This window comes from Uloborus diversus, chromosome 9 (assembly GCF_026930045.1).
Source record: "Uloborus diversus isolate 005 chromosome 9, Udiv.v.3.1, whole genome shotgun sequence".
Classification (NCBI taxonomy): domain Eukaryota; kingdom Metazoa; phylum Arthropoda; class Arachnida; order Araneae; family Uloboridae; genus Uloborus; species Uloborus diversus.
This window is the reverse complement of record NC_072739.1, coordinates 64,111,196-64,135,013: the sequence shown is the minus strand read 5'-3', so window position 1 is coordinate 64,135,013 and position 23,818 is coordinate 64,111,196. Positions and strand designations below refer to the sequence as shown.

At 33.5% G+C, this 23,818-nt stretch overlaps 1 protein-coding gene across 1 annotated transcript in view; it reads left to right on the top strand.

The window, feature by feature from the left end:
- LOC129230665 (glucose transporter type 1-like) overlaps positions 1 to 23,818 on the top strand; it is a 290,489-nt gene that overhangs the window by 23,659 nt on the left and 243,012 nt on the right. The gene's annotated exons all lie outside the window — the stretch shown is intronic.

Genomic DNA, 23,818 nt, shown 5'->3' with positions numbered 1-23,818 from the left:
CTTTAATAAATACGTCCGTTTCTACGTGTAAACCGAATGTTCACCTTTCAGTCTCGTCGTTGGTCCAACAGTATGGGATAATAGATATGCTAAATACACATAGAGTAAGTCAGGGTATCACGCCCCGCAAAACAGAAACTTTTAAAAACATTTTTATGTAAATGGAAAATGAAAGATAATATCTCCTAATGTAGGTTCAGATGCTGTGTAAAATCTATCATGACCAAACACTAAGAGTTTTTTTTTTATTGCAAAACAATAATAAATTAATAAATAAAAAATAAATAAATGAATTGATAACAACAACAATAATAATAATAATAATTTTTACTCATAATAAAGCTGAAAGTATGTGTCTCTGGATGTCTGTTTCGCGCATAGCGCCTAGATCGTTCGACCGATTTCACTGAAATTTGGCACAGAATTAAATCGTAGCATAGGGGTGAGCACCTCGAAGCGATTTTTCGAAAATTCAATTTTATTCTCTTTCTATTCCCATTTTAAGAACACTTTACCGAGCAAATTATCATAACATGGACGAGTAAATTATCACAACGTGGTCGAGTAAATTATCATAACGTGTACGGGCAAATTGCCATAACGTAGGCGAGCAAATGAACGTAACAAATTGGCGAGAAATTCATCCATTATTTATAAATATACATGCGAACCAAATGACTTTTAAATTTTTACTATGGGCAAAGCCGTGCGGGTACCGCTAGTTTTCAATAAAGGAAAAGTATTGATCGCCAAAATTAGCATGCCTTTAAAAATGTTTAAAAAAAAGGTAACAAAACAATTAAAGGGAGTAATAGACGTAACCATAGTAACATACAAGTTTAATCTTCACTTCGAAAATAATTTCCATCTTACATAATTAAAAACTGAGCGTATGTCCGTATATATGTACGTTTGAGTTACTTCTTCCGAATGCCAGTAAACTGACCATCGAACCAGGTATCGATGGATTTGTTATTTTTCGTCTTTATGTTTGGCTATTTTTACATAATCCTCCAATAATAAATAGCGGAGATATCGATTAGAAACTTTATATTAGTTATGTTGCTTAAAGTTCGACATAAAATCCCTATTTTTCGAAGGTTTTCCTTCCATTCAAATTATTATTCAGTGCTTCATCTCAAATTTCCATAACAATGCTTTTATTGAAATTTGTAGCGTGAAGAAATCCATTGAGAAGAAAGATATGTTGCCATTTTTTTCCTCGAATATGAACAAATAAAATTCTGGGTTTTGTTTTGAAGAGGCTTTTCCTGTAATCGGAAGATTTAAAATGTTTCCTTTTTGGTTATTTTTCCGGAATCTGCCGCAAAACTTTACTGATTTTCTTTTCTTCAAGCGTGATTGTTGAACACGCCTCAATTGACATAACTTTTGTTTTCGAGGTAGACCGTGCAAAGCCGGACAACACAGCTATAGTGATATATAAATAAATAAATAATCGCAACTTTGAGGCATATTATCTTGAAAGGACGGCCAGGCAATGCAGACCACTCGGGTTAAATGCTCAACTTGAAGTAGCATCACCAAACTTGTTATAATAAGTACAAAAGTATTTAAAATTAACTAAATCAATACAAATCATACTATGAGCAACGAAATGAAAAATCAATTTTATTCTAGCGAAATGAAAATGTAAAAGGTCTTAAACTGTATTACAAAGTGTCACTCTTGCCTTTCACTTTGTTATAAAACTGCAATTACCTCTAAAAATTCGCTGAAAATAGCTGTAGTGAATGCATAAAACTTCTTTATACACAAATATTCTTGAAAAAGTTGACACATGCGAACTCTGTTTCTGAAATCAGTAAATACAGTTACTGGGGTGTTTTAATTGGCGGGCGTGATACCCCGACATACTCTACAGCAATAAAATGATTAGCATATAAGATCTTTGAAGCTGTTCAATGAATAGCTTCTTTGTTGTATATAAACAGTGTTCATTCATATACAACTTCTCTAACATGAGCACACACTCATACAAACAGACATAAAACATTCTTCGGAATAAACTAACATATTCTGGGATCTGCGTATTTTAAATCAATTTTCCTTTTTTTTTTTAATGCTTTCGTCCACTGAGATTGTATAGTTGCAGTGACGTAATCCCTCATTTCCTCATACGTTTATGAGTATTTATTTTTTATGTAATGAAAAGAACTTTCTAAAAATGATTTCATCCGTCCGAACGCTTTGAAAATTTTCAAAATTCACGCATATTAGAATCTTTCAAATCTATGAAAGAATGGTTATTTTGAGAACACTAATATGCGAACATCTCGCTTCTGTGATTTTCGGCAAGTGGGGAAAAAATTCTCTCTTTTCATCGAAAATTCGAAATTTCCTTTTGAAAAGCACATCTTGAAATCTTCGCGAACTACCACGCAATTGTAAGAGGGCGCAAATTGCATTGGCGTTGCCGGATTGTGGATGCTTTTGTGAAAGTATTAAATTGCTTGTCCGTTTTCCAAGTCAGAAGCGAATTCAAGCACAAATTCTGAACAACGACCTTAATTCAGCTATCCCCGAATTTTAAAATTCAAAAAAATATAAAAAAAATAAAATAAAATAAATAAATAAAAATAAAAAATCCTCCATTAACACTTTGATTTATTTTTGTAACACTCTACACTCTTAAAAATAAAATGCAATATTTCACCAAGAAACCAGTTAAATCTAGCAAAATGTAGCTGTAACCATAACCATCTTACTCTGAAATAAATACCTGTGTGCCGAGGAATAACGGGGAAACAGATTACAGAATACTCGTGTTTTGCGGTTTTAAGGAACCCCTTTTTCAATTCAAAGGTGTGAGCTTCTAGATGTAAAGAAGGGGCTTTTACTGGGTGTCTTTACGTCTAGAAGCTCACACCTTCGAATTGAAAAAGGGGTTCCTTGAAACCCCGAAACACGTGTATTCTGTAATCTGTTTATTTGTGCTAAACAACGTTGGATATTTCCTGTTATTCATCTTACTCTGGTTTGTAAAAGCACGATTGCATTGGTGAAGCTTATCGTCAATAAGATGGTTTCAATTGAATTTTGCTGGATTTAACCAATTTCTTGGTGAAACTATGGACTTAAATTTTAACTGTTAACTAAGGGTTTTTAATTTGAAACTTCAGGGTTTTAACTAAATTAAACACTTAATTTAGTTAAAACCCTGAATCACAGAATAAGTGGCGACACGTTCGGCATCTTGGGACTAAACGATACTTCCTTCCTATGTCTGCTATGGTGGAAATATTTTGCTTCTTGATTGTGAGTTCTTATTGACTCCATATTGATCCACAGTCAAGAAGCACGACAATCAAGAAGCAAGTCACTCTACTTCATCATAACAGACTAAGAAGAAAGCGGCATTTAGCATCAAGATGGCAAACGTGCAAGGACGGATTCAGAAAATTTTCAAGGGAGGGGCGATTGATTTTTATTGCTTACTTTTAGTTATGTGTACCGATTAAAAAACATTAAACACAAAGGTTTTGAACTTAATTCCGAAACAGTTCCGGGATAGGGACCCAAACCTCCCTTCTCCCGACATCAATGAAACTCGTCTAAATTTGCGTTTTTTGAACTTCATTTTCGAAAAGGGAAAGGCGATCGTCCCCATCACCCCTCCCTTGTATCCGTCTCTGCGAAAGAGTCGCTACTTCTGTCTACGATTCAGGATTTTAAATTTAGTAAGAAATTTAAAAGAATTTCTTATTTGGGGAAATAATAATTGAACTCAGTGACTTATTTATCGCGTAAATAGTAAAATATTGCATACGTTTTTTGAGGGGCCCCTGTGATTCCCTTTATCGATTAATGCACATAGGCTGTGAAATTCAACATGTAAAGATCGCTAGGATTACTTGCATTTTTACATTTTGTTGATAAACTATAAAGAGATTAATTGTAAGTCCGAAACACATGTAGGGGAGAGTTTGGGGGAATTGGATGGCGTATGGAACAGCTGCAGTCATTCAGAAATGAAATGTGAAAAATTGTTTCTAGATCGTCTCGTAGGTGTTTTTCAGATTGCGAATTAAGCAAGAGTCCCAAAACTACATCTTCTAGACAAGCTAGAAATAATTTTTCACGTTTTATTTTGGAATTAGGTGGCGGTTTCACACAATGGCTATCCTCAGAAATATAACAGCCAAAATCACTGATCGAGTAACGCTCTGACATCACCAAAAATTAAACTCACGCCATAGCATGCGTGACGGCATTATTTCATTGTTGAAACACCCAAAATTCAGTAAGTTATTATAACTTGATGTTATTTTCCGGCAATGTTTGAGATGCAGAGAAATGCTTCATTTTGATGAGGCTGAACTGGATCCGGCAACTGAACTGTTTTACTGGTAAGACTCATTTCAGGGGAATGAAGAAACTAAAAAGTGGTCAACAACGAACGCCATCTACTGGAGTTTAGGGTTCATCCACTGGAGTTGGAGATAAAATTTCAACTATCAAAATATCACCAAACAGGCAATTGCTTCGTTCAAATGCAGAAGCAATTTTCTCCCGTCATTCCTTGACGAACGACTTTCAATCATAATAATATTATTAAAAGATAACTTTATTGTTTAATGTTCAATGAGTTATTTTATCATTTAAGTGCTTAAACTTGGAGAGTTACGTAAATACAAACTACAAAAATCAAAAAGAAATAACCTTTATCTTACTTCGGCTACAAGAAGATACGCGAATACTTTTGAGACGTGACCCGCACGTTGATGTGCATTTCTGTTCTAACCTATCGAATAATTGATGATAAAACTTAACACATGTGGCATTACTTTATTGCTGCTTCTGGAACGAAGCTAAAAGCAATGAGTAAAAAATTGAACAAAGTGAAGAACATATCGGTGTATTGTTGACAACTTTTTCTCTTTTAGATAATTCTCTGTATTGGGGACAGATTTTTCTCATTCAGGAAACTATTTCTTAGCTTTTATCATTTTCATCGAACCCATTTTGCTTTTAATTTTCTTAAATATATCAATGCCTTTTTATTTTTCAGTTAAAAATAGTTTTCTTGGTTATAATTTCCTGGTTATGTCGGATTCGCACTCGTTGCGGCAGCGACAGCGAGCCATCACCTACTCAGCTCACGATATAGGCGCTGCATAATTTACTATGCGCATTCTCGTGCTTCCAATTGTTTACCTGTTGGCATTCTTTATTCCCACTTTTTTCCACCCCGATGCGCGTGATTTGTAAATTTTGCCATGACGTCATATGGAACCGCGGTGGGATGATTGGTAAGGCATGCGGCTCCTAAATAGAGGGTCGCGGGTTCGATACCAGCTGATTGTAGCTTTTTTGTGCACGCTAATGGTACATGTTTTCAAGATAATAAAATTGTTGCAATGAGAGGATTTGTTGAAAAAAATGGATTAAGAATTTGACAAGCAACAATGAATCGACAAAAATAAATACATAGAAAAAGAAGTAAATAAACAAAATGAAGAAAAAAAGAAGAAAGAGACTAAATTAGTAAATAAATGAACAAACTATTTAAAAAAAATTCAAAGCAAATAATTAGTTCAATAAAACAAAAATGTGAACTCTAAAAATTTAGCTTGATTTATCAGCTGCTGTTAATGTCTCCCTTTCATATTTTAGCAGTTTTATTATATTTCCTTCCTGATGCCTACAAAATTCGTGACGCATTCATTTTCTTTCCCAAATCACACATTAATGAGGCGGCTGGGAAAACAAAATGTTTACAAGTTTGATGAAAATATTTTGATTCCTGATGGATGAATGTTGACGTGTTAGATTTTCTGTGATCTTTTCTTCTACATGTACCAATAATTCTTTCACGACTACTTGCTCAATAGAATTAACTCACAATCATAGAAAGTTTCAAAACTAAAATGCCCCGATTCGCCCTCATTTGCATTTTTACGTTACCAACTATCCATCATTAATTTTAGCTTGAGTTCAGGGCTAACAAGAAAAAAAGGGGGATTTTTCTCGCTTTATTTGCACCACCAAATATGACTTTTTTCATTCACACTTTAAAGATTACAGTTGCAGATAATGGCTATCTCCCACAAATCGGAACGAATTGAGAACCTCATTTGCATGTGCAACTAACCTAACGTTTACGAAACGATTCCCGTAATTACCACCGATAGCGAAGCTGAGGTTTCGAAATTTTCTCCCCATGACAGGCATCTGAAATGGAAAGAATTATTGTAAAAATATGTGTTGAAAGATCTGTTGTATCGAGATAAATGGATCCACTGATAAGTTAATTGAGTTCAGAGTTCAATCTTGCAGCCTTGGTTAGAACTGCCATTGATGCATGCATCTAGCCGTGAAGGTAATTTGCAGCTGATTACAACAATCATTCATTACCCCTCGTACTGGGAATGGATGCTGGGATATTGTTCGCTTTTGATAATGGGGTATACCTGCATGTATAAAACTGCATGGCAGATTGATGGCTTCCCGTCCAGTATCGGATGGGTTCTGGATGATGTCGGATGGAAATTGAATACGCCGCGATTCAATTTCATTCAATTTTGGTTGGCTAGACTTAGTGCTGGGAGGCGAAGATTAATTTGCTAGATGGAATGCGAATCTATCTTGTTATTTGAGCTCTGTGAATACTATATTTGATTTGCTATGAAATGTATGTCCATTGTCATTCACTATGTTATGTCATAATACGACGCCTGAGCGAGTAAAATGAATACATGAGTTAATTTTTATCGAACATGATTGTCGTTACAAAATAGCTTATTTATTCAATAAGTGACAGTTATAGTTGCAAGCAATGAACAAGGAAAAATACACTCGTAGTAACCAAGCAATAATTGTGTAGTATTAGTTATTACTAAACTTCATTCCCGGGAAAGATAGACTAGATGTAAAGAAAGAATGGCGCCATTTGGCGATTTCAATCACGTGCTTGGCTTGGACAAACACAAATTGGTGCAAGTAGACGGCGAAGTGCGAATCTTGTTGGTTAACTTTTTTTTTTTATTCCGGAGAAAATCCCCAAAAGTGGCATAACGGCAAACTTTCTGGAAACCTTTTTGTTTACTTTTGATTTATGTATTCCGTGACTGAGTTTATCTGATATTGTTATGTTTCGAAACAATTTTACTTTATCGAGTGGTGTTCATGAGAAAAACCTACCTCCCTAGAAAATATTTACAAGCTGTTCTAATAACAGGCTGACGAAAGTGAGACCCTTATAACGCCGCACCACCTCAGAGCAACAATAAGAACTAGAATCTTGAAACAACAGCAAGATATCCTACTATTGTTCTGAGGCGAAGATATGATCGTCACGTGACAGTCACGAAGCGTCAATGTCAAGTCACCAAAGAGTTTCAGAAACTTAAGAATATTATTCCGCAGTGACATCACAAGGTGCATTGACGTTTTCACAAAGTGACCGGTCACAAACTGATTGTTAAAGGTTACAGCGATGTCGCAGTAACGTCACATAAAACGTCTCACAAGTGTGTCACAGCTCTTGTGAGACGTCCAGGGTCTGGAACTTATGCATGGCCATTGTGACTCATTGTGTAGTCACTAACATTGCCACTACATTTCGTGCCATTAGGGTGAAATTATAAACGAGAAGCGAGAGCTTTTAAAAAATATTGTCTTTGAGTACTACCGTTTACATGTGAATTGCTGGAAGCTGTCATCTTCGTTTTAGCCAACGCATCATTATATGATACGATGAGGTCTGTCTTTCAGAGTGTTTATTTCTTCTGGAGTTCAGTGAAAAAGGGAAGTGTCGTTGTTGCGAGTCTGAGTTGGATTACCTAAAGGGACAATACCACCGTAAAGATAATTCTCTATAAGACAACAGCAGCTTCCTCTTTTAGTGAGGAAGAATCCCCTAAAAATAAGTAAGCTTTCGTAAAATCAGCTTTATGTTTTCAGTACACTTACTTTTGGGCAATTTGATTAGCCAAAATGGTATTTTCCAAGCAAAATTAAGCCTTTACCTTGCTGTATTTAATAGCATCTATTTTAGTGGTGCCATTCTCACAATTTTAAAACAAAACTCGTTTTTTCAAGCATGCCCAAAAGTTTATCCGTTTTCCCATCTAGATCATACAGTTTTGATCATTATCATTTTGATAATTTTTTGGTCATTAGTTTCTTTAAGTAATACCAATTGAAATTTATCGTGACACTGGACATTAATAATTTTCTCCATGCGGACAGAAAACAGTGAATTATGTCGGGGTAACACAGATAGAAGACAGTAAGATAGAAGACAAATTATCAGTATGTACGTAAAGTTTTTTTTTTTTTTTTTTTTTTTTTGAGACTGATGACACTTTACAGTTCTTGTCAAGAAAGTTAACCCCTTTTTTTTGATGGCATTCCAAACTCCACACTGGCAGTTTCAAAAAAAAAAAAAAAAAGATTAACAAAGACGCGAAAAGTTAGGAAAATATCAGTGGTATATTTAGTTATTCCTTTCCATTGACGTCTACTAAGAGAATCTAGTGGCTTCTGGCCAATCAAGTAGAAACTTAATGTTAGATTAGCCTGCAGAGTTTATCATTTCACTAGGTGACTAACTCTGTATTAAAAGTTAAGCTTCAGAAAGAGAAGCAAAGAATCGTATCGACGATTAAATCAGTGGTATGAATTGATTAAATTAATTTTTCGTTTTGTGACATATGGTTCTAAAATTTCAACGACTATTAAAATGACTCTTATAGTTTTTTCTTAGTGAAAGCAAAATAAGTAAAACTTCGCATCTGTACCTTGGAAACACTAATGTCAAATTTTTACAAAATTTAATTTGTAATAGATACCTGTCTAAGAAAAAATAAACTTTTCTGAGCCACAACAACTATTGTAATGCAGCACCCGAGTGTTGAGTTATTATTGTTCTAAAGATTTTATTTGTTCTATAATCAGTATCTTTACTTTGACCTAAAACAATCAGTGTCAATTTTAATTCAAGTACAACTTATATTAATTAAAAATTATGTATATTTTCCTAACGTAGCATGAGACAAAATCTCTTGAAGTGTTCAAAATTTCTCTGGACTCGGACGTAAAAGTTAAGTAGAGATGGGAATGGCGGGAAAAACCCCTAAACTTTCGGGGAAAGAAAAGTTTACTTTTCCTTTTTTATTTTCACTCGTCGTAATAATATTTGGGGAAATAATTTCCATTTTAAAATATTACCAACACAATTAATTTGAAACACTTGAGACCAAAATTCAAGGAGATATTTCAGTTCTACAATTTCTAGTGACCGTGCTGAAAATGAGATTTTAACCTATCGTCCTTTCAGAAGCATGACATGTTGCCGAGGTAATAATAATAATAATAATAATAATAATAATAATAATAATAATATATATATATATATATATATATATATATATATATATATATATATATATATATATATATATATATATATATATATATATATATATATATATATATATAATTGCAATTTAAAAATAAATATAAAAACACACTACTAAAGCTCATAAAACGAAAAAAACACTCTCTGCACACATATAAAGTCAAACCTTTGGAAGCCGCTGTATTTCCCACCAAAAGGTGACTGCGAGTGTTGAGTGATGTTAGTCACAAAATGCTGCATACCTCGGTGATTATTGGTTGTGCTAATATCAGTTTTTATTATACTATTAGTATTATTATTTTTTGTATTTTTATTCTTCTTTGATGTTTGTGAGTTCTCTTAATGTAATGTAGAGGACTTGCGGACTATATAAAAAGTTAGATTTTGTATTTTTTCACTTTTTTTTTCTCTTTAAGCTTTTCATATCTTAACTGCATTTTTGCATTTGGAAGTATGCATCTAATGGTTGCGAACGGTTGCGAAAATAGAGGTTTCGCAGGTAAAGCTGGGGCGCGCTGTGAATACATACACATATCATAAATAGTGTGTGTAACAAACCTTCAAAGCATTTTTTTTTTTTTTTAATCTCACAACTTACAAAAAAATACATAAATAAATAAAAAAGCAAATTTTTGTTAAAATATTTGATATAATAATTAACAAATGTCACATCTTGCTCAAAATTAATGGTTGATTGATCATTTGACTAATTTGGATAATTTTGTTGTTATGGACAAAGAAAGCAGCTCGCTAATTTTTTTCGTAATGAAAGTTTTATGTGTATTTCTGTTAAATAGAAAAATAATAACATGGATTCCGCGTATATCTTTAAATATGTATTTATAAGGTTTTATATCTTAGAAAATATAGCTATTAAATAAATTTCAATGTGTAAAAAATAAAGTTTTCCACTTTTCTTTTCCAATTTTTCCGGTGAAAATCCGGAAATAAAACTAATTTCTTTCTTTTTTTATTTTTTTTTAAATCCCAAAATTTCCGGTTCCTTTTAGGTCACTTTTTGTGAAACTGATATTTTTGATTTTTAGTGCTTTAGTTCCGAAGTACAGATGTATCTTTATATAATGGCAGAACGAGCGTATTAAGCTCCCGATCATCCGCGGTATTGGCTGGCTCAACTGCCGCAGATAATAAAAATCGCGAATAAACCACAAAAAGGTTAAAATGAAGAACAAATAAGATAAAATTGTTCTTCCCAAAAAAAACCTAGCTGTATTGATGAAAAATACTCTCTACAAACAATGAAAATATATACAGTGAAGTAAAAATGGTTTGCATTTTTGTACAAGAAAACTTAACATCAATAAAGATCAAGTATGTGCGATGAAGAAAGCACAAAAAATAAATAAAAGAAAACCAGTTGAGTTTAAATTCACAATTTTTCGACAAAAAACAGCTATTCGTATTTGCTTTTTGCCGAGAAAATACATGTTCCCTATAGTCGATTGACTCTCGCATGATCGGGAGTTTACGTATGATATGTCAGATGCAAGTGGAAATTAGAATCAATGACAACTGGAAATATCGACAATTTTCTGAAAAATGAGCAAATAAAGACTGACCACGAAAAGTCGACCCTTGGCTCCTCCTTGTTTCAGAATCGTCCATTTTCGGGAAGGGACGATACAGAGAGGAAAGTTGAAAAACGGATTTTGCAAGTGCGTCATTGGTTCTAGAATTTGAATCGTCACCTTGGAGTTTAAGAAGAGTCAAAGAGGTAAACCATTTAAATTTTGTGCGGTCAAGACAGGTCACTTCCTACGTAAGTGGGTGGGTCTTGGTTTTACTTCTTTCAGCAGCCATTGGTTAGAGATAACAACGCCTCATATAATTAATTTCAATTGAAAATTGGCGAGAGTAGGGTTGCAATAAGGATGCAATGCTTGCTATTTTTACTTTTTCGCAAACTCAATGCAGTTATTGGTGCAACTTAAATCTTTCAGGTCTAAATAATTACATAACGAAAATATACTAGGAGTATATATATATATATATATATATATATATATATATATATATATATATATATATATATATATATATATATATATTTATTTCATATCGTCAAAATGTTGCCAGACTCCAAAATATGGCACGCTTCCTTTCTCACCTTCTCTGCCTATTTTAAGGAATGGACTCGTTTTCTCAAATGATCATTTGTTCGCGGTCGGACTATAGCCGGTGTGACGACTCAACCGGTGTTGAAATAGTGAGGTTTGATTGTGATAGAACCAATTCATTTGACATTTACCTTTTGGATGTCGTGGTCTTCTGTAGGGCATATTTGCTTGGTGTCATAATAGTTAAGTGCGTTGCAAACGTTATTCATTATTTTGGTTCCATTAAGGCATTCCGTTCGTTCTGTTCCAATATAATGATGGCGCTTGTTCTTGTTCCGAAGACAAACTTAAAAGGGGAGATTGATAGTTTTTGTGCTGACTTTTAAGCGGCTTTTGGAACATTCGATTTTGTCTTTCACGTGGCAAGGTCGCACACTGGGAAGAAAAATTAATGTTCGGGAAGCCCCGTGGCTTTCCGCCAATAATGTTTCCCGTTTTTCTCTCGGGGGAAAAACACGATTAAAAAAACTGAATTCCTTTCAAATTTTATTTCGTGACGATATATTTCCGAGAAAAAGAACAGGATATTTTAAATGCGGTGTAAGCCTCTACTTATCTTGAAAAATGCTTTTTCATTTTCAGAAACTTTTTGTTTCCTTTTCGTATTTTATATAATTTTTCGTTTTCCTGTTTTTTTGTCGGTCCGCGATATCTTCTTTTTATTCCTTTGTCAAATTCTCTGATTTAACCCTCATTTTAAAGCTTATCGTACGGCTAATGACGAAAAACTGACCTAGTGTCTAAAAATGTTTTGTTTCTTTTAAATTTGAGGTTTAAAATCATCAAAGAGAGGTCCTTCAATGGGTTCATCGAATTTTTCGATATAACAGTCTCGCGATCGAGTCTTTGTTCAAGTAGCCTGTCTTTATAGCATATTAAAGCAAGTATTTTGCGTACAACATTTTAGGCGTTAAAGTTAATGCAGAGGGAATTCTTCTCGCTTTTTTGACTCCTTGATGCAGTTTACACTTCTTATACAGCTGAATTCATTAACCATACTGAACTATGACAGGTTATGCTTTGAATTCGTGAGTTATTGAATCCGGTAATTTTCTACCTGAAGGATATGAATTTTTACACATGGTGTTTTAACGTGGTAGTTTTACTGCAGGACTTATGTACGGGTCAGCTAGCCATAAGCCTTCCTCTGCAACAGCGGTTCTCAACCTGGGGGTGTGAGAGAATTTCAAGAGATGTGGATGCATAAAATTATGAAATGAAACAGTAAAACTTACTTATGCTCAATTTTTTTGGCACGTGTAAAACGTTTTCGACTTAAGCGCTTCTTTTTTTTTTTTCATTCTTTCCTTCCTTTTTTCTTTTCATTCATTTTTCTATTTTTTAATGTAGTTTTCATCTACAAATTTCTGTGAATCTGTATTTTTAGCATCTCTACATAGTATAAAACGAAGTCTCCAAAAAGCGTCTTGTGTTTGAACTCACAAAACTCGAGAATTACAGAGCCGATTTCGCTGAAAATTTCACAGGTTGTTCCTTTAAGTCCTAAGTAGGTTTGCAGACCTATTCGAAAAAAATCGACCAGTAGTTCTCTTTTAATTTCAATTTAGGTCCAATTTTCATATAAATTCTCGAATATGGGGGTGAAAAATTACTTGCACATGTTAAAGTTACATTTCGTTGGAAAGGGTAGAATTTTCCGCGTTCTACGCAATTTGTTTCAATGCTCTAACTTAATTGCGGCGGGAGTTATTTGCGTTTTTAGCTCGAATATTTTTAGGCTTAACTGAAATTCAGACACTACTTCCTTCATTAAATCTATCAATAAAAAGTGAAGGAATTGTCCCCCGTTTTCATTTTGACACCATTGGAAAGAGCTACTTTTTTCGCTCCAGATCTAACTCGACCTATGGTCGAAAGTTAAACCCTCTATCTCAATTGTAAAAATAAGTTACAAGCGCATTAAATGAAATTCAAAAATCTGTTCTCTGTTAAGTTTTTAACCATTTTATTTTGCGTTTCCACGATAACGCTTTTTGAATCCATTGTTTATTTCCTTCTTTCTCATTTTCAATTCTTAAACTTATTTTATTTTGGGTTTCCATGGTAACGCTTTTTCAATCCATATTTCTCATTTTATTTTAATTTCTTGAAAGTATTTTAATATCTGTCGTCATTGTTTGGAGGGGAAATTTTGCATGATGTTTTTTTTTTCTTTCATTTAAGCCTGGTTTTTGAATGTACTTCACTTGACACAAGGATTATTTTCAAGGTAGACCGGGCAAAGCCGGGCAACGCAGCCAGTTAGCATATAAATGTCAAAATATTAAGCTGGATATTGACTTTGATCGAGATGCGCTTTTTCATAGTCACATTCATTCAAAATCTTTGTAGAACAAGCATTGACAACCCTCCCACTGATGTAGAAAAAGTGACTGGCATTGCATATCAACCTCATCTAAACACCTCAAATTAATTTGTGTTTGGTTTTTTGATGCTTGATTTCCATTGCTATTATAACAACATGATGAAAATAAAGTTGAATATAGTAATATTAAATTTTGTATACGAAATTATCTATACTTTAACTCAATAACCAATTTCAGCTATCCTAGCCAGCTTCATTTTCCGATTCCGATTAAACTACTTGTATCGACCACACATTGTGGTAGTGGCAGTGGGGGCGTGATCTTACGTCAATGTTCAAAGAGGGCGCAGACTCTGACAGATTGAGAACCACTGCTCTACAAAAGAGAGGCTTGCACGTATATTTAAAGAAGTAAATGTTTAAAGTTTCTCTTGAGAAACTTACCACTTCACGTTTTTCTTCCTTTTTATTATCAACTAGTGGTACCCGCACGGCTTTGCCCGTAGTAGAAAATTAAAAGATCGTGTGGTTCGCCTGTATATTTACAAATAATAGATGATGAATTTCTCGTCAATTTGCTATGTTCATTTGCTCACCCATGTTACGGTTCCACTTTATGATAATTTCGTAATTTAATAATCCACGTTGTGATAATTTGCTGAGTAAAATTTTCTTAAAATTGGAATAGAAAAGGAACAAAATCGATTTTTGGAAAAATCGCTTCGAGGTGCACACCCCCGTGCTACAAACTAATTTTGTGCCAAATTTCATGAAAATCGGTGATTATCTCTTCGTTTCAATGCCCTAGTAAAGGCAGCACTGGTTACCACTATCTGTAGCACTGATTGACTTTTCGTTTGTTGGGTCAATATGAGCCGAAAAGACAAAAGTCGGCCCACTTGATAGTAAATAATGTGTTTCATGAACAGTTAATTTGATACTTTGATTGGACACTGCTTAGCAGACATTTAGCTGCACGAATGTCTAAATGCATTTATAGTGAAATTCACTACTAGGCTAAAAATTCTGTAGCTCTCAAGTTTTCGATATATTTACTTTCAAACAGCTACTCTGGCTAGATATTGCTCTCTGAAGCAATCGGCAGTTCAAATATTCAATATACTTACAACTATTCCGTGGTAGCCTGATCGGTAAGGCGTCGGACTCGCATCCGTAGGGTCAAGGGTTTGATGCCAGCCGGTCGAAGATCCTTCATGTTCGTTATAGGTGACTGGGGTTTGGGGTACGAAAACTGTGTCGTGGTTACAAAGTCCTCCAAGTGAACCAATATATCTTTGGGATGCTGGTTTAAAGGCTGCGGAACTTCTGGTCTGGATTTAAAAAAAAAAAAAAAACTGTCGTCAAATCCTCATCGAACCGATTAAACCACAAATAGTAGGTAGGTAGGGGGGAAATTGAAGTGATGATATATGTGATATACTTATAGTTTAAATATATATATCATTAAAAAAAATTGTTTTATTTCAGATATTTTTTAAATCTTTTAGAATGTTTTAAAAAGCAACACTTAACCATTCCATTTTAAAGCCAAAATTCAACTTTTCACATTGTTATTTTTTAGGCTGCTAATGTCTAAAAAAAAATTTTTTTTTTTTTTTTGGACACAAATGAATCATCACATTCCTCTGAAATTCTTTTTTAAAATAAGGAGGAGATTAGAAAAACTAGCTTACAATAAGGTCTAAGTGAAAAATCTGACTACTTAGTCTCTTCGAAAATCTTACCAAGTTGTTGACAATTTCCTTGCCGAAATATTGCCGACAGGTTGTCACTCATCCAAACTTTTCTACTAAACGTGTCAAAATCTGTTGCTTGTTTGTTAAACTGCATATTAGAGTTTTTCCCACTTTGGCTTATTCGATCTTGTTGCCTGCTCTTCCTTATGAATATTGTAAAAGTGTACAAAAATGAAGTGAAGTATCATGATGATTGAAAGTAAAATGAAAGGAAAAAATAATGTAAATTTAAAGAAAGGAAAAAGTCAGGAATAAAATAAAATATGAATGCCACTAAAATAAAAAGAGTAAATTCCTCAGAGATTTAAAAGCAGAATGATTGGTCAATTAATCTACTAGTTCTTCAAAGAAAATACCTAGAAAAATACATTTATAGCTACATAAAGCAAATGATTAAAGGGGTCACCCACAAATGATGTCACGCTTTGAAGGGAATCATGAAATTGTGACAAGGGGGGCGTAACAAAAAGTTTGACATTCCTTTTTTTTTTTCAAATTAATGTTTACATACTACACTGTAAAAAAAATCTGTAAAATTTACGGAAAAAAACTGTCAGCCAGGACGCCAGTTTTCTTCCGTTTATTTTACAGAAATCTTCCGTATTTTTATTATTTATTCAAGCTGATTTATTATTTTATGAAGATTAAAAAATGAAACTATACTTTTATAAATACATTTCAATATTTACTATACTACTACGAAATACATGTATACAAAGGTAAATTTCCGAATATGCCTCTGTAACAGATGACAAAAAAACATAATAATAAAATTTTGATTAGGATGCAATGAAATGGAAGTTGCAAACGATTTAAGACTTACTCGCTTTAAATAAATATAAGATCAAAAAACTCGAGCACGAGAACCAAAATCCAAACAGGCGGGCGAAATTTCGAAGAAAAACAAAGTACGTGGTGAGGCGATGGTAACAGTTAACGCTTATAACCGGTTACAGATTTAAAAAAAACAGAGAAATCCTGTATTTTATTACGAACAGTTTTTTTTCTGTAAAAAATACGGATAACTTCTTCAAAATTTACAGTTTTTTTTTTACAGTGTACAAGGTGATATGTGACAAAGGGGGAGGGTGGCTATGAAGTGAAGTGTGAGGCTTTGTGACAAAGAAAAGGAGAGGTTAAATATGTTGAAAAAAAGTGTGCCATCCTTTATGGACAGCCCCTGAAATAAAATTTCAAACGTTCAGAAACGAATTTCATTCACATTTATGTAACTTTCTCGATTAAGAAATAAATCTTAACGACAGTCGATTCTTCACAGAAGAATTGTCTACACTTAATTAATATTTATCTTTAATTAATACGTAATAATAGTTATTTTCGTCACCAGAATCGGATAAGCTTTAAAAATCATGAATGAACTATTAAGAGCAGCTATTTTTCATCCGTCAAATCGGCCAGTCTTTGAAAATTATGAATAAATACTTAATAGCAGTTATTCTTTAAGCGCAGAATCGAACAAGCTTTGAAAATTATGAATAAACACTTATGTGCACTTATTCTTCAACTGTATAGATTCATACAAAATTTGGAAATACCATATGGTCGTATGTATTTTTTCACAGCAAAAAAATTTCTGACTTTTAAAAATCAATTTTAGCTTCTAAATTTCCCTGAATTTATCTCTTATAAAATCTCTTATCTCTTACTCATTGTTTATTGACATCTTGTTTAAAAAAATGTGTCCGTAGATGAAACAAATAATATTTTAAAGGAATTTTTAAAAAAAATGGTGCTTAGGTTTTCAGTTTCATATTCTGTACGATTCCATACACAGCTAATCTATTTTTTACTTCCATTTTTTGTTGTGAAATATGCTGCTCGTTTTTTTTCCTCGGGAAAATACAATCGTTTTTGATATTCATAATTTTGAATACTTGATAGTTATCTAATGTTCTTAAAAAAATAATATCACTTTTGTGAGTTAGGTTTTTTTATTTTTTTACAGATTTTCTTTATTTGGAACACATGCTAACTTTCATCTCGTGTAGAAAAAAAAAAATCCAGCACACAACATCTAGAATGCAGCCCAAAAAGCCCCTGGGATTGATTTGAGTTTTGACAACTTGTATTCAAATTATGTTTCTCTTAATTATGACTCAGATAGGAGTCTATTTTAGAAACAAGAAACCTAATGAGTAAGGTCCTATCGCATTCCTGATTGCAAAAATAACTCGAATACAAAATGTCAAAACTCTTTTTTTTTTTTTTTGCAATCGGGAATGCGATAGGACCCTACTTATTAGTTTTCTTGTTTCTACAATAGGCTCCTATCTCAATCATAATTACGAGAAACATAATTTGAATACAAGTTGTCAAATCTCAAATTAATTCCTGGGACTTTTTGCTATCACACGAGATGAAAGTTTGCATGTGTTCCAAAAAAAAAAAAAAAAAAAAAAGAAATCCAGCACACAACATCTAAAATGCAACCCAAAGCAAAAAGTCCCTGGAATTAATTTGAGATTTGACAACTTGTATTCAAATTATTATTATTATTATTTTGCAATCAGGATTGCGATAGGATCCTACTCATTAGGTTTCTTGTTTCTACAATAGGGTCCTATCTTAATCATAATTACGAAAAACATAATTTGAGTACAAGACTTCAAATCTCAAATGAATGCCAGGGGGGCTGGATGCTTGTTGGTGTTGTGTACTGAAAGCTGAATGTTGTGTTTTTGCAATCGTGATTTTGTAATTCGCAACCGTAATTTCTCAAAAAAAAAAAAAAAAAAAAGAACTCTAGCAAAGTATAAAATTGCCATTTCTTGGTGTCTATTGACATGCATAGATTAATTTGCATAAAAAGAGCATGTAAACAAAATTTTTATGATAAAGTAAAAAAAAGAACATTTTTCTTCAGGAAGTTATCGTTTTTTTAATTAAACTTCTCCAAGTACTGTAAAATTAATAAAACGATAAAATGAGAAATAACACAGTAGGGAAGATGTACTTCATATTTTAAACAAAGATTTGAAAAAAGCAGATTTATATGCGAGGGAGGAAAATAGAAGGTTTGTGTTAACGGCGCTGAGTCACGCGAGCTGTGATTCTATTTAAGTAAATTGGATACATTACTGAAATTTATCTCTGGCGCTCCCTTCTTGTAATAAATTTTACATAAGAGGAGATTTGTGAAATCAATTATGCCGTCTGAAATATTTTTAAATGCTCGACATTCTTCATCTTACGTTTTGATTTATCATGGATTATTAAATTTTTATCTCGTGATTTGTGTTCATTTTGTTTGATAGAATGCTTGCTTTCTTTCTTATGTATTTTGTGAGTTTAGTTTTCTATTCTTGCATAATATTCTTTTCTTCTATTCTTTCTAATAAATAAAATAAATAAATTTATTATTTTTAATTTATTTATTAAAAAGTATTGCACACTACAGAAAGAGTCTAATTACAGTGGCAACAATATTATAAAAATAGCAATTAAAACAAATTATGCATTTAAAATATTAAAACATAAAGTCTTAAAATTGTAAAAATGCCAAGTTAAAATATCTGTATCACGACAATCAATGTTAAAAAGTTTGTAAAATTTAAAAAGACGAAAATGATCAACATAGTTCCGTCTAATAAAAAAAATTTTTTTAAGAACGACTCCTAAGAGTCCTACTTGGGACAGCAAGTTGCATCGAATTAACGATATCTGAACATTCAATTAAATTATGCAGAACCTTATAAAAGAAAAGAAGACACAAAAGTTCACGGCGTGATTTAAGATTGGGAACATTATAAATATTACATAAATGAGAATAAGAATAAGTTTATAAATCTTGATTATTAGTTCTGTAACATAAGTAATAAACAAATTTGAATTGAATCTGCTCAAAAGTTTCAGCTTTATTATTGTAGTAGGGATCCCAAATAAGACTGCAGTACTCAAGTTTGGAGCACACAAGACGAAAATAAAGCATTAATGTTTATTGCACTGAGGTAAAAAATATCAGCATTTGCACTTTCTTATTTTCTCTCCGACTTTTTACAGTGTCTTTAATATAGCGAAAAACTAATCAACTTGCTTGAGGTAGTTTTGAATTTTGAAAACATTTTAGACAATTAGTTATAAAATTGGCGCTTTTCTTTTCGACAGCGCCTTTATATTATTAGCAAGTTATTAAAATAAGGGGAATAGGGCAGGATAGGGGGGAGGGAAATGTAAGTAAAACACAAATTAAGCAAGCTTTTGGATGTAAAGACATCCGTCCAGAAAATCCCCGCAAAAGCTGCAGCGTAGCATCAGTGCAAAAATGGATCAAGTCCCAACAAGAAAGTCATCTATTCGCTACGTATTCGTTTCGTGCGGAGCACTTATTACTCTGAAGAGGCCAGGGTTGGCAAGATTTTGGACACTATGGTAAAAACCATGGGTTTTACCGTCCTGTCCAAAACTGTCTGAAAGCACCCAAATCTACATTTTTAGAGAAACTGTATTTTGTGAGAAAATATCAAAAACAGAGCAAAATGTGTCGAAGTTAAGTTTTATATTGAATATTTATTCAATGGTGAACATTCAGGTATAAATATACACTGAAGAGCCAAAACATTATGACCACCCCTAACTTTTTGAAAGAACTCGTCCGGATGACGTGGAGACCACATGATGAGGTGGGATTGGTATATAATGGGGGCTGGGGAAGGTAAGGCTTCATTCGAGCACTTTCTTTTGCAAGTTTATGGGAATGGGTAACGATCTTATCGAATTTGATCGAGGGCAGATTGTGAAGACTCGAAACGAGTATCTCAGAAACTGCAAGACTGGTAGGTTTTTCACGACCTGTCTTTGTTAGTACTTATGCAAAGTGGAAAAAAGACGGTGAAACCAGCAGTAGGCGTAAAAGTGTTGGACGGCCACTCGTCATCAAAGATACGGAACGTCGGAGACTAGGCCGCTTAATAAAGGACTGCGCAGCAGACTAGTGTGCCTCTATTGACCAATCATCATCGCTAACTACACCTACAGTGGACCCGAGAACACCGAGACTGGTCCTTGGATGACTGGAAGAGAGTTGTCTGTTCCGACGAATTGCGATTTCTTGTTCATCAGGTGGATGGTCGTGTCAGAATTCGATGTCTTACAGGTGAACAGTTGCTCCCGTCTTGTACCGTTGGTCGTAAACAGGCTGGTAGTGGGGGTATTATGATTTAGGGGATTTTTTCCTGACAAGCTCTGGGACCCTTAGTTGTGGTAGAACATACCATGAAGGCTGTGGATTATCTGAACATCGTGGCAGATCAGGTGCACCCGTACATGGCGTCGGTCTTTCCTACTGGAAATCACATATTCCAGCAGGAGGACAATGCCCCATGTCAAAAGGCTAAAATTGTGCTGGAGTGGTTCCAGCAGCATTATTAAGTATACCAATTGATGCCCTGGCCACCAATTCACCAATTAAATCCTATAGAGTTCATTTGGGATTTCATGGAAAGGCAGCTCAGAGCTGAAACACCACCATGTCAAGATATCTCAACTTTGCGTGACCGCTGCAATAACATTTGGTACAATCTATCTCTAGACGTCTATCAAGAGCTTGTGGCATCCATGCCAAGACGAGTCGCAGCTGTTTTTTAGGCCAAATGTGGCACAACGCAATATTGACTGGGTGGTCATAATGTTTTGGCTCATCAGTGTATATGTAATTTATATTTATACAGCTGATTCTAATCTAGTTATGTGGAAGTTGAATTATGTATTAACAATTTCAATTTGTACGCATGAGTTTTTCGTTTTTTCTATAATAGTAACCAAATTGTTTCACATTTATGCATGTGTACAAAATATAGCGCAATAACTGACTTAAATGCAATAAATGACGATCTTTTGTAGTTATAGAATGTATCATATAAAAATACAAATTAAAAAAAGGTATTACACAAGTTTTAAAATGCAACTGCATATATTTAGTCATCAATTTATTGTTCTTTAATCTATGATTTATAAAAAAATTTCGTTAAAACATCATATAAAATTTATAAACAAAAACCACTAAAAAGTTAAGCTTTTTTTTTTTTTTTTGCACCAAAATATTACAGATTCAATAACATTCCTTTGAGTTACAAATGGAACTGAAACTAGTTGTCTTGGTTGTGTTGTGAATTTCCTTTCATAAGTCTACCAACTGTTTCATGAGAAAGTTTTTACGTAATAGAGTTAATGGCAATTTTTTTAAGTAAAACATTTTTTAAATGAACATTTCAGAGAAAAATATTATCAAATACCCATTAATTAAAACTTTTTTACATTTATATTTATGCTTCTCGATTATTGTAGTTAATATGAATGTATTCGATTGTACCCCTTTAGCATACTTTTGGACAGTTTAAGACACTTTCGGACAGTTTTAGACAGTTTTGGACGGTAAAAACAACCTGTCATGTCTTAAACCAGTTGTGGACAGTCAAAATCCCAACCCCGGAAGGTGCTCTTCTGGAGCAGTGAAGTTTGGTCCTGATAAGTTGAAACTTAGCCTTGACGACATTTGCTTTTCGGGGGGTATCGGAAAGGCAGATTGAACCTGAGTTGAGTTGGGTTACGTTTGCAGTATTTTTTGGAAAGTATCCAACTTAAATTTGCACCAATAACACGTCTCTTTTATACTGATTTAGGGCGGACACGAGGCTACGTCAGCCTAGTTTTAAACTAGGGATCCGGCCCTCGTGAGGGCCCGACTCGAAATTGGAGCAGTAAGTTTTATAAGTTTTACGTGGGAGATGTGGCCCGCCTTGCCTCTCTGCGGCCCTGCATTGAACTCAGTAAAAGAATTAAACATTTTCAAGGCTAAGCCTTAACTTATCAGCACTAAACTATATTTCGAGGTTTCAAAGCAGCCTCTTCATTGATCTAAAAAGTACTCTACCTGCTTCAAAAACATCGTGAGTAGAGGACATTCTTGTTGTGAGCTATCCCTTTTTGCACTGGTGAAAAATTTCCGTTACAGCTAAGAAATAGCTATTTTTTGTATTTTCTTGACAATTATGTTTCATTTTTATTGTTTCTTTTTTCTTCATATCTCAGGACATTCCATACATAAATAGCCCGTATTTCGTCTAATATGATTAAATATTACAAATATTGAAAAGAAGAACAGCAGATCAGTTCTCGTGAGCTCTCATGCGAATGAAGCTCAATTCTCTACACGCTGTAGAAATTTTAAAATATTTTCCAAAATATTTTTTATGCTCTAAAAATTATTTCATAACCTTGTCAAAGTAAAAATGATCTTCCGAAAGTCAAATAATCTTTTCAACGTAGTAGTAAAAGTGATCTTTCGCACATTCTGTAAAACGTTTCGCGGATAATCTTTTTAGATTAAAATTTTCCTAGATTCTTATACTTTCTTTAGACATCAGGATACACGTTGTACGGTTTAATCTTTGAAAACTCTAGATAGTTTGTAAAGATAAACAAACTAAGAAGTTACTTTTTACGTTTTTTAAGGAACTGGGTTTAAAAACGTAAAATACTTGAAATGTAAAATGCGGGAAATACGTAGCAGCAAAACTGATGATGAGACCCGATGAAAAAACGTTAAATGCGGTTAAAACGTGGATTCGGGGTACGTAAAATCTGGTTTTCTCTGTATTTAAAAATGTATTGCGCCCGTAAAAATATAAAACTGACTCAGGGTAAATATTTCTTCTTTTACGCTCCTATCACTTGAGCTTAGTTGGTGTTATTGATTGAATTTAAACTAATATTAACCACGCCTTCAATAGCATCGGCAATAACGCTACCAAACTTGTAGACATACCGCGGTGTTACTGAGCTCTTATTTTCTGTACGAAAGAAGACAGGAATGTAAAAGAATGTGAAGGAGGCGTGAATGTTAAAAAAAAAAAAATAATAATAAAATAAAACCAATTATAATTTGTTCTATTTCATTGGAACATATAATTATTTCCGACACTTTTGAAGTTTTTGGTTCAGTTTTCATCCATACATCTCTGAATCTGCATATTCAGCAGTTACTGCTGAAAATGCATTCTACTGCCAGCAGCATACATAAAGTTAAAACGTCGAATAAGGCAGTGAACGTAACCGGAAGTCGCTTTGTCTCAATTATAATCATATTGTGAAAAACTTGGAAATCATAAACAGTGGCAGCCGTCCCATTGATGTTGTGAAAGTGGATGATTTTACATGCTAACTTCATTCTAGGTGCTAGATTACCTCAAATTGA